This window comes from Homarus americanus, unplaced genomic scaffold (assembly GCF_018991925.1).
Source record: "Homarus americanus isolate GMGI-L3 unplaced genomic scaffold, GMGI_Hamer_2.0 scaffold54302, whole genome shotgun sequence".
Taxonomy (NCBI): Eukaryota; Metazoa; Arthropoda; class Malacostraca; order Decapoda; family Nephropidae; genus Homarus; species Homarus americanus.
Genome location: NW_024751286.1, coordinates 582,224 through 594,843, shown reverse-complemented (window position 1 = coordinate 594,843; position 12,620 = coordinate 582,224).

Here is a 12,620-nt window from a genome sequence, read left to right as displayed (position 1 = left end):
CACATACGGAATTCTGTTTGCTAGTCTATTTTTTTGCCCCTCCCTACGTTAGCGAGCTGGTGGATTAAGGCACTCTTGTTTTGGTATATTTCAAACAGGAACCAGAAATAGCAGACTTAACTAAACACCTAAAGCTTAACCTAAACTAACGAGAGAGTACATAAGTCTCTCAGTTTAGTGTCCATTCCCCTAAAAACAGGTACAGTCGAACTCCCTTTATATCACATAAGCTCCCACTATTTTCGTCGTTCTTGAGTTAAGAGCACGTCAACCAATTGAATCATGCAGGTATACTTATAAGTTCAGTTTGGAACTTAGAGAAATATTCGCCATATGAACTTAAGAGAGACAAGACAGGTGGGGCTGCAGGTTTTCGCCTACTTAATTGGGTTAGATAAGGAAGCTTTTAAGCCCAAACATCGCAGACGCCCAGCTGAATGTGCGTACCATCAGGTCATGGCACTCCTCTTTAGTTAACTCATATTTCTTACACGAGCAGATATATGAATTACAAGTGAACAAATAATTGTAAACGAGTGTACGTGCTTCCCGGTTGCATAATTATAATACAGTACTTGGTTCGGACTGAGCGATACTGAGGTTTCATAACTCAGTACTATCTAACCATGATTTTTATAACCAAAATATTTATACTGGTTTTATCACGCATTAACCAATTACTAAAGTCAGAATCTGCTGTCCACTTGTCATTTATCACATTTTAACTGTTAAGTTTACTATTCCTGACAATCATGTATCTTCTTTCTTAAGGTCGAAATATTGCAGTTTTAATCAATAAAGCAGGAGCCAATTATCTTCATTAAGAAATAAACTTGTTCTAAACCCCCTTTTCCAATTTTTAACTACGCTAGCCACTTGAGTTACTCGGCCATCCGGGTGCCAGCAACGTCTGCTCCACGGCAGGAGACGGGGGCAAGGAGCTGCTAATTTTAGCCACGCCATAGTTGGCTCAGGACAACCAACCCAGCATGGGTCTGGTAGCAGGAGGTGAGCAATAACCTTCTCTCAATTAAGCTCGAGAGTAAGGGGAGAGATACGGCAATTAATACGATCTTTATAATTATACAGTATATGTCCGCCTTTAACCCTGTAACAAGGTGTATTAAAGTATCAAGTGGAGATGTTGGGTTAAAGGCGTAGTAACTAATGAATGTACCTATATTGACTATTAATGTTAAGTTTACATAGACTCTTCATCTTTTGATACTTGTTGACGATTTTTTTATAATTTTTTAAGGGGATTATCCCACCCGGGCACAGGTCAATGACCAAGTATCAGGCCGATAGAAGATATATTATTATACACACACACACACACATTAATAATAATAATAATAATAATAATAATAATAATAATAAAATAAAAATTAAAAAAGTAAAATATAATAATAATAATAATAATAATAATAATAATAATAATAATAATAATCATAAATGCAAAAAAAGAGGTAAATTTGCATAAGTGCACCCAACTGTTAGAAAGTCAAAAATATATTATTCTAGTGTATTTATGTGTGTTTAGACCGATTATGACCTTCATTTCCGTCAGAAATTGGCCGTTTTTTTTTTAATCGATTTTTTTTTGTGGGTCGTTTACCGAAGAAATAAAATAATGGCTAAGCGAATACCTGTACACAAAAAAACATAAACCAAACCTAACTAACTCTCACCATTTGATGGAATCACTTATTTCTTACCTTAATGGCCGTCTCTTTGTCTTTGGGATAAGGGACGAGTGACCACAATGCCACATACGTTGGTCTTGACGATATTTACATTCGTGCTTGAGCTTAGAAAACTTTACTGAGGTCGGGAGAACACCATGAGATCGATAAAATGCTATAGTTTCTTCGTTTTTCCCCCCAAAACTCGCAATCAGCTCCATATAATTGAAGTCACACCCATCGCAGACTTCCATGGTCGGAAATTAATTTGAATTTGGAAATATAAGACCCAAAATAAAAATTGAATTTGATTGGGCCAAAAATACCACAAATCATTTTAATTCGTTGCAAAAAAAAATAAAGGTTTTGATTGGCCGCGTGACGTGTACGAGAACGCATGCACGTGATGATTTATGAAGGAGACACGCAGTGTGGGAGGTGAGGCAGGCGCTAATGGCAGAAGATTAATGGAAGAAAATTGAGACAAAATTGGATACGCTATCTCCTTTATTATACATTTGCGAAGGTAATGTAATAGAAGAAAATTATCTTATAATTAGACGTATTATTCGAATATGATAATAGATTATGGGCAGGAATGTTGGGTGCGAAAATGCAATAATACAAAAAAAAAAAGTATCAATAGTGAGATATAAGTTGTGTTGTCAAAATAAGAGAAACAATTGAGAGTTGGGACCCTGCAATTGTGTGCGAATGATGCAGAAAGTTAGATCATCAACCTGGAACTTGGTCACAATTTTCGTGATGCCATATGGCATCCCCAGACAATTTTGCTGTAACCAGATTAAGAAAATACCCGTATTCTTTGAAATCAATTGATAAGTAAATGTATCTCACCTGTAACATCTTTCCCATTATAGAGAAGCTTTAACGGTACAGGTATCTAAACAGTGGTTGACCTTTGTGTTAGAAGTGTGTAAGTTTCCACCAACACAACAACCACACCCTAAGTTAGCAAGCTGCATGACCCAGCGTCATTACCACACAAATACAAGAAACCAAAAACAACGGAGAACTAAAATTAGTGATGAATAACAAAGTTAAAAATTGTACCAAGAAAGATATAGAAACAAAGAAGAGCAACACAAGAACCTAAGACTCAACACTATCAGAGGCTCTTCCTACACTGTGACAGAAGGCAACTGTAGGTACCAAAGACAAAGATTGAAATGCTGTTCATTTTCTTAATACAGTACCAGTACAGAAAAGACCAGGTGTTAGTGTTGGTGGTACAGCGGTAATGTGCGTATCTCACTACAATGACGACTTGGGGTGTAATTACCAGCGTGCTCACCTCGCAAGCAAGTGGACCTGGGTTCAATTTTCTAGCAGGGTGAAACTATGGGCAAATTTCTACACAGCAGTAATTGGGAATCTGGATGTTAATTGATTTGCAAATCGTGTTCCAGGGTAATGATTAGCCAGTGCAGTTGGCGAGTTGTTCGGCCTTCTCGGACTGTTCCTTGACACTGGGTCATGCAGCTGGTTAACTTAGGGTGTGGTTGTTGTGTTGGCGATAGCTTCTACACCTTAAACAAATTTTCAGCTAGGTGGCCCTAAAGCCAACCTTTCTCGTAGACGAGGGGCAATCATTATTACGTATTATTAATTATTTCTCACTGTGTCATGGGTTTCAGTCTTTTGTGGCCTGAACACACGTGAGAAGGGTGTTATCCAGCATGACACTACCAAAAATCACAAGTTTTGTCTGGATACTACAGTTTCCTCCTGCACTAACAAATAAACTCATAACAAAGAACAGACCAACCATCCGAATGGCTAGTAAGTTTATATCTGGTGAAATGATAAAAAAATATGAAGATAATGTGTACTGTACTGTATGTGTGTGTATGGCAAGGGGTGATAGGTGTGTAATCGCATGATGGTATGCCGGAAGACCAACTTTTTGAAGTGAGACAGATTGTATGAGTATGGAAACACAGAAGAAGTTAGAGCATTCCACAGTTTGGCTGTGTGAAGAAAGAAGGATGTACTATAACGGGTTATTCTAGTGTGACCGACATCCACAGAGAAAAGGTGGGCACTGCAGGCAAGACTAGTGATACGAACCCACAGCCTTGCCGGCGGTACACAGGATGCCAAATCCACCGAACATTGCCCGTTAAAGTACCTGTAAAAAAGAGAGAGTGAAGCAACATTGTGGTGAAGAGAAAGGGAAGAAAGATTATCAACTAAAGGAGGAGAGTTAATAAGACAAAATGCCTTTGATTCCACCCTATCTAACAATATAGTATGTAAGTCCAGAGATTTGATTTTCCATAATCATTGAAGTGAAAGAATGCAAGTACTGTACAGTATGTCCATAACACTTAACAAACTACAAAGAAAGTTCAAATGCAGAAAGGAACACGATAGTTCTTTTCTCATCCTTTTAAGCTTTGGCTTCTAACTATTGTAAGACACTGAACACAGGTACAGAAGAACCACTTGTAATGTCATATGGTGTTCAAGTATCCCTGAAGTTTGTAATTAAACAGTTCAAAAGAAGGGACTTAAACAATAAGGCATTCAAGAATCAGGTTTGCCCAGGCTATCATTTACTGTAAACACTGCATCAGATTTATTCTACATATGACATAGGTACATGGGCTACAAAAATATAATAGGATATAAAATCTGATCCCCAAAGGTTGCTAACGTTTTTGTGCCATTCTCTTACCGGTAAGAATTTCTGCCGCATGATGAAGAGAAAAAGTCATATTACAATAAAGTTTAAAATCAGTGGCATCTTAAACAGACACTATTCACATCACACCTAACACTGATAACAGCATAGATAATGTCCAGATAACATAACTGAGACAGTACACAGGCCTGAGGTACCGGTAGATCTTTTTTTACAACTAACTATTGGTTAGTCATCGATCTGACCTAAGCCAAATCATTATAAAATACCCGTACAGTTATCCCTCACTATACATATGGGTTAGGTTCCTTGAAAACAATTCACGAGGTTAATATGCATATGATCACTTGCCACACATACATACCCATGCTCTGTCCTCTTTTGTATACTGTAGTTTTATATTATATTTTCCTATAAGCCACATTAGAGTACAGTTGAGTCTTCATTTACGCGATCAATTGAACCCGTGGAGGCCTACGTAAAATGAGAAAGGCGCAAATGAAATAACAGAACATATGGGATTAATTGAAATAGAGACTGGGCCGACCCCCAAACTCCACTTTTTCCTGACACAATATGTACCTTGTAGTAAAAATAACATCTTAATTTTATGATAGTATAATCACATAATTAATAATTAAGAGAAATATCAATAATAATAGGTTTTTTAACACTTACGTTAGTAGAAAAGATGGCTGGGCACACGGGGATGGGGGGTTGGTTCCGAGGCAGAGGGCAGATATTGGCCCTCACCTGTATCACTTGTATCAATTGTATCACTATCCACCACAGAGGCTTGCAGGGCCTCTTTGTCAAACCCCTCAAAGTCCATATCCTCACTATCACTGACTTGGGCCGGCTGTGGTGGGTGGCGGGTGAAGAACTCGGTAATGTTTTGATGACTGGGTGACCTTGTGCGCACCCTGCCTGCGCCACTTCCCGAGTAAATTTCCAAATTTACCGCGTAATTAAAGCATTTCATTCTGGCAAGGCACCGCGTAAATGACCAAACACATTAACCAAAACCGCGTAAATCCAGACTCAACTGTATTGCATTAATTATTTCACAACATTTATACAGTGATATCCCGGTTAGCCGGAACAATTGGTGCAGAGCACTTCCGGGAATGAGAGATTTCCAGGTAACGAGACGACTCTCTCAAAGCCGGGAAAAAAATCCCCCATCTCCGGAATTTTCTGGGTATCAGGAAAATTTTCTCCGAATTTTCCGGAAAATGTGCTCCTCGGAAAATCGTTCCCAAGGCCGTAATTTTCCGGAAAATTCCGGCTTTGGTAATGATTTTCCGAGAAAATTTCAATTCCAGCTACCGGAGAGTTCCGGATTTGAGGGGTTCCAGCCAACGAAGATATTATACTGTAGTTTCATTACACGTAACAATTGCAACATGCACTCTCCATGGATATTATTTCACATTATCCATTGTTTAGGATATTATTTCACATTAACCCTCATTTAGCGATAATTTCATTTAAATTTGGGGTTTTCAGGAACGCATCCCCATTTTTTAATGAGGAATACCTGTATAGGATTATGAGGTTGCAACTCGGTGAAAACAATCCAACCATTCTCAGCCAGTAAGCAGACTCTTAATTTAATTTGAAAACTTTTGAATATACTGTACATCATTTCCACCACTTGTCAGCTTACTAACTGTCCAAACATCAGTCTATTCTTTGTTACAACCGTCATATCCCTCTTCAACATTAAAATGCACAAAAGTACACAATGACCCCCAACCTCTTGTAATATAACACTTCAAATCATCCCATTTTAGTTCTTTTAAAATCAAGTTTTCCTCGACTTGGTACAGTTGATGTTGATCCACCTACAGGATCTACACCTACTGTACTGGCTTGATACTGTTTAGCTTGGCAGCATAATTATACTGTCTAACCATTTCAGCATAATGTAAATAAAGATGAAAACTTTACATAAATATATCAACAGGAAATTACCACATGTGGATCAGCCTGAGACTTTACTATAGATGAAAGGTTAGGGAAAAACACCTAACCCACATCCTTATAGGGAGACCCAGTTGACAGAGAGCCATCTGGACAACTTGATATCTGGAATAAAACTCAAAGAACTTGATGTCTAATGACCACACTATGGCTGAGTTGAATAAAGGTTAAGGTACTGAAGGAGTATGTGGTGATACGTTACTCCTAACTCACTGTTTCTTATGTTCAACTGTGAACTGTCCATAATGTTGCAACTCGAGGCTCATGGCTGAAAACCATGAGCCACCTGGTGAAAGGTGTCAGCTACAGTACTGTATAATTTTTTATGACAGGTTAAGAATGTACTGTATATCACAAAATGGTATGACAAAACAAGTGTATAAAAACAAAAACAAAAAAACATTAGGGTAATATAAACATGCTTTTACTAACTACTGTATATTCTATGTACACATTACCCAATCTTTAGATGAAAGAAATAACAAAAAAATCAACATATGAATTTTCAGTCAATTATACAATATAATTATAATGATTTATGATGCAGTGATCCCAAAATCTGGAGGGAACTTCCTTTCCCTCTGATGCAAGGTATGGTATTTATGCAGTAATATGTACACTGCTGTATGAACACAAGTTAAAATATGGAAATCAGAATCCTGTTCTTAGCCACAAAACCCTGAGTTTCAACCCAGTAATGCCTAAAATTAATAATATGTTTTCTCTCAGTTGAGGCACAGTACCTAGCATAAGATGGTCACTGGTGAACAGAAACTCATGAAAAAGTTTGAGCAACAACATGGGTGACAACACTACCCCTCCACATAATACTGTACTGGCTGAAGGGTGAAGCTGTGTGTTCTTTGTGTTGTTCCTGTATCACCAAGGTAGATCTGACGTAAATATATATAAAATTATCTGTGTAAGAAAAAGTGTGCAAGACGTGTTAGACCTGGGCTACCCCCATATTACCTTTTCAAGTTCAGGCTTCACAAATCGCCCTATTTGTTCAAGCAGTTTTGTTGCCTATATGTGAGTGTGTCTGTGTGTGTTACAACATTTATACAGTAAAGCCATGAGTAATGATAATGCAACTTGTGATAATTCATACATACAACTTTTATAAAATTAGGATCTGATTCATGGTTGACTGATGTTCAGTCTACACTTAAAAGTTTTGTTTTATAAAATAAATTAAACACAATTGAAAGGTTTAAAAAATGGAATCAAATAAATACCTTCAAAACACATGTGAAATTCTGCTGCTTAGGTTGGTGCAGCATGGCGTCAATTCAGTCAACCATTTACTACAGTGTCATAGTGAGTGCTCATAAGTTAAGTGTTTTTACGAGGCCTTGTACAGTACAGTGTTTGAAAAGTCTATTATTAGTTATTCTATTTGTACATTAATGTTACTTTTTTCGAGAAAGTGGTGATATTCTTTGTTGCCAGAATGCCCCTTCAATTTATAACATTAAATGAAAGAACATCATAGATACGATGCTACAACTGACGACGGGGCTTTCCTGGCGTGTGTTTAGAAATACTACCAAAATTCTGGTGGGTAAAGACGACTGTCCCAAAGCCTACGAAAATTTTCTTATGAATCTAAGGGTCAGTTTCAGGGATCAAAGTTTGCATGATACTAAATTTTTTATCGAGTCCATGGGTATGCACCTCCCTCCTCACCTCCCCAAACACACACACACACACACACACACACAAAAATCTTAGAGCCCCTGAAATGACTCCTAAACTCTGCTGTGTGGGTATAAAAAAAAAAAAAACTCTGCTCGTATCTTTACCCCAACTTTTCCCATATACACAGTACATCTTCTTTGTCTTTCCTGTTTCCCTCTCAGTGTGGTGTCTGTGTTCACTCCACAATCTTCCACCATCTGGACCCTTAGTTGCAAGTTGTCATTAATCCTTTCACTACTGGACACCACTTTTGGCTAATAGCAGATGATTTATTCAGCACAGAAGCCCCTCATACCCAAGAAGTTAATCATGGTCTTACCTGGTCTCTTTTCACAGTGCCTATCCACCTTGGAGTGCCTGTCCTTCTGTCCTTCACCTCTTTCTTCAACACTCTTTGCCAGCCTCTCCTCCTCCATTTGTTATACTGTACAGTACTAACAAATTTCCTTCTCAAATACTTATAAATTCAAATTTTCTCTCTCTGACAATTGCTTCTTTCCTTCCTTTTTACTTCACATACACTCCAGACTCAGTTGTTCTCTCAGCTTCTCTTCTTGTGTCTCCAATAATACTACTCTTCCTAAACCTTATACACAAGCCAGTATCTCACATGATTCCTCCAACCATGTCCCACCTCCCTCCATTACTTTGGGCCCCAACACACTCCAGGTTGTGGACTCCACTAAGCTCCTCAGCGTCACTATAGATGACAAACTAAATTGGAAAACACACGTCAGTGAAGTTGTCAAATCCCCCAGTTTTCGTCTCCACCTCCACTGTCGACTCAAGTCCCTCGGAGTTCCTGCGCCCGAGCTCCCCAGTGTTTACTCAACAATCATACTTCCCAAGCTCACCCATGTTTCCCCTGCCTGGTCTTCCTCCCTAAATGCCCACAATGTAAACACCTAGAAAAAGTGCAAAAGAGGGCATGCAAGATTATTCTCTCCCCTTCCTACTCCACATATCAAGAAGCGCTCAACACACTGACCCTTTCGACTCTCACTGACCATCACCACGACCTCATCTGCAAATTTGGTAGGCTTCTGCCGCCATCCTCGACACCGGCTCCTACTACGCCTGAGATCCTAGCCGAGAATTGCTGTTCGACACCACAACCGCATCCAGCCCACTCGTGCAGACAGTCGCTATAAAACAGCCAGTCCCAACCATTGTAAAAAGTATCAATAACTTGTAATAAATCAGTGTATTCACTCCCAGTAAACACTGCTCCTTACACTGTCACTATGTTGAAATGAACTGTAGTTTGAGCTTTTCCACATCTAGTTATTATATGTCTTATTTGTGTCACTTATGTTACTTGTATATTATTTGTAATTCGTAACCCATTCCCCAAATATGTAACTGTATATTTTCAGCCTTCTGGCTGCCAAGCTCTTTCAATAAACCGTTAATTATTATTATTATTATTATTATTAACCCATTCGTAACCCGGGGACTCCCTGTACTGTATACGGTATGTTCTGAACTGTAATTTTTGGGGATGTTCATTTCACGAATTTTTGTCTTCAAGATGTGTATTAGAGCCACCATTAACCCCTTCACTATGGGGAAGCCACTTTTAATATTAAACTTAGTTAATGCCAGGTGATTTTATTCAGCTCAAAGGGATTAACCCGTTGTGTACGGTGTTGCCTCTTGAGTTAGATAAAATTGTCTGGCATTAGCCAAATAAAATATTAAAAGTGGTGAAGGAGTTAATGGTGGCTTTGATACACATCTGTTGTTGTTTTCGATTTAGGTTTCAACTGCCAGGATTATTAAGTAAAGAGAAATTTTTTTAATCTTACAACAAAGAACTTTCAGAAATTTACACAATTCAGCCATAACTACAGTAACCATGGCTTCATTTGTATAGAAAGAAATTCATGTACTTACTGCAAACTTTATCATTGTCGTTACCGCAAGTTTACTAAGACTCACAGGTGTATGGCGCCCTGAAAACAAATTACAGTATATGAGCATAAATCGTGAGCAAGCAGGAAAGATAAAAGGTGTAAATAAAGAGCATTCTAAAATACAGTGTAAGGATGAGCATTCTAAAATACAGTGTAAGGATGTTAGCATGTTACAGTGAACACTCATGAAACTCAAACTTAAGAATTTAAGTTCAGATACAATTTAGCTTAATCTCTAAAGACATACAGTACCTGGCACATTAATTGAAAACTTATTTAAATTAACTAACTGTGCTTTTCAGTCTAAATTGCTTCGAAAAATCACAGCCAGTAGGAAGAAAGTTAACTGAAAAATAAGACTGACAAGATAAATACTGGACTGCAAGACGGTAGTGGCCAGTAGGGTTAAGACTATATACAGTGATAGTAAAGAAAATAGATTAAGCGAGATAGTAGTGACTAGTAACGACGTTAGTAAGAAAATAGACAAACTAAAGCCTAATAAGTCACCAGGTCCCGATGAGATATTTGCCAGAGTATTAAAGGAATGTAAGGAAGAGCTTAGTATGCCCTTAGCAAAATTGTTTAACATGTCCTTAAAAATGGGCGTAGTACCAGAGTCCTGGAGGATAGTGAATGTGATACCAATTTTCAAGAAGGGAGACAGATCACTATCCTCTAACTACTGTCCAATTAATTTAACATCAATTGTAGGCAAATTACTGGAAGCAATAATTTCAAACTCTATTCGAAATCACCTGGAGAAGCACAAGTTAATCAATGATTCCCAACATTGCTTCACAAGCGGGTGTTCATGTCTGACTAATCTATTAACATTCTTTTCAACTGTTTTCGAATCAGTGGACGAGGGGGCACAATTATGATGTGGTATATCTTGACCTTAGCAAAGCCTTCGACAGAGTCCCCCACGAAAGACTAATACGAAAACTGGAGGCTCATGGAATTGGAGGAGATATTCTAAAATGGATTAGGGCGTAGTTACAGGACAGGAAACAGCAAGTAAGCAGTGATGGCACTAAATCCGATTGGGGTAACTTCACTAGTGGAGTACTTCAAGGCTCAGTACTTGGACCATTACTTTTTATTATACAGTATATACATAAACGACATTGATATAGGTGTAGACAGCAACAAAAGTAAATTTGCTGATGACACTAAAATAGGGCATGTAATTAAATCTGATGTGGACTCTGCAAAACTACAGGAAGATCTAAACAACTTTTTTGCATGGTCTTAAAAATGGCAGATGAAATTCAATGTGGACAAATGTAAAGTACTTAGTATAGGAGAAGTATACAGAGAAACCAGATACCAGATGAACAACGTTGTTATAGAGAAATCCGACTGTGAGAAAGATTTAGGAGTACACCCTATAATGATAAGTAGGAATCTTAAACCAAGTATATCACCTGCTATAACAATAAGACCTGTGGTGGGTGATGATAATATATGTCATCTGTCATAATGTTGGACCCTTATTGCATTGCTTTATGGATGATGCAATGCTTATCTTGATCACACAGATACCACATATCACAGATAACATGTTTTTTCGTGACAAAACATTATCAATGATGCAATAAAACCACTGCAAATTGTACAGCGGAGATAGATTACTTTAATGCCAAAATACTAAATAATATAAGATCATGAAGTAAAGGAATACAACAAGGTTACAGTAATACAGGATACTCAAGAGTAAATTACAGTACTGCAGTGTACCAACAAAATATATCTGGTAATAAAGGAATAATTGGCAGAGAATGAAGGAAAACTCTGTGACTGCTCATGATTCTGACCAATATACTGGATAGAATAGCAGGAAGAGATATTTAATTGATAAAAGTAAGTAACTGTACTATTTACTGTAACTAGAATTAGTAGTTAACAAATGACAGTTCTTTACTTTAACTAAGCAATTACCCTGAAATATGTTCAGATTTCTACAGGTTGAAAACATCTTAAAAAATATAGCTCATATACCTGGTTTATCATTTTACATCTGCTTTTCTTTTATTGTATAGTTGATAATAATAAAGAGAACTGTGCCATTTTTTCTTTCCAGAGAGATTTCATTTAGTACATTGTTAACTCATTATTCTGGAAAAAATAGATTGTAATTCAGAATTAATATATAATATTATCATAACAAAAACTACAGCACATAAAACCCTAGAGTATGACATATTCTAAAATCTTGGCTCTATTAATGGGCGGTAGTTACCTCCATTTAGGTGTTGAATGAGGGTCAGAAGGATTTATCTTTTATGATTTTTGATAACTTTCTTAAGTTTCGTTTTTCAGTACCGTATTATTTTGGTGATTTTAGAAATGAAGGGGATTGCAAATTTCGTAATAACATTGTGACAATTTTCTCCTGAACAGTATTTCATATACCGGTAATATAAATGAACATTTACATAGAGGCATTAGTTCACCCGGGCACAAGTTATTTTATAATGACTCACATCAAGGCCTGGGGGGGTGAAAATATAACAATAATAATAATAATAATAATAATAATAATAATAATAATAATAATAATAATAATACAGTGACCCCTCGTTTAACGAACACCTCGGTTAGGTTAGGTTGGATGAGGCTCGGTCAGGTTACAACTGGTGAGGTCAGGTCAGGTTAGGT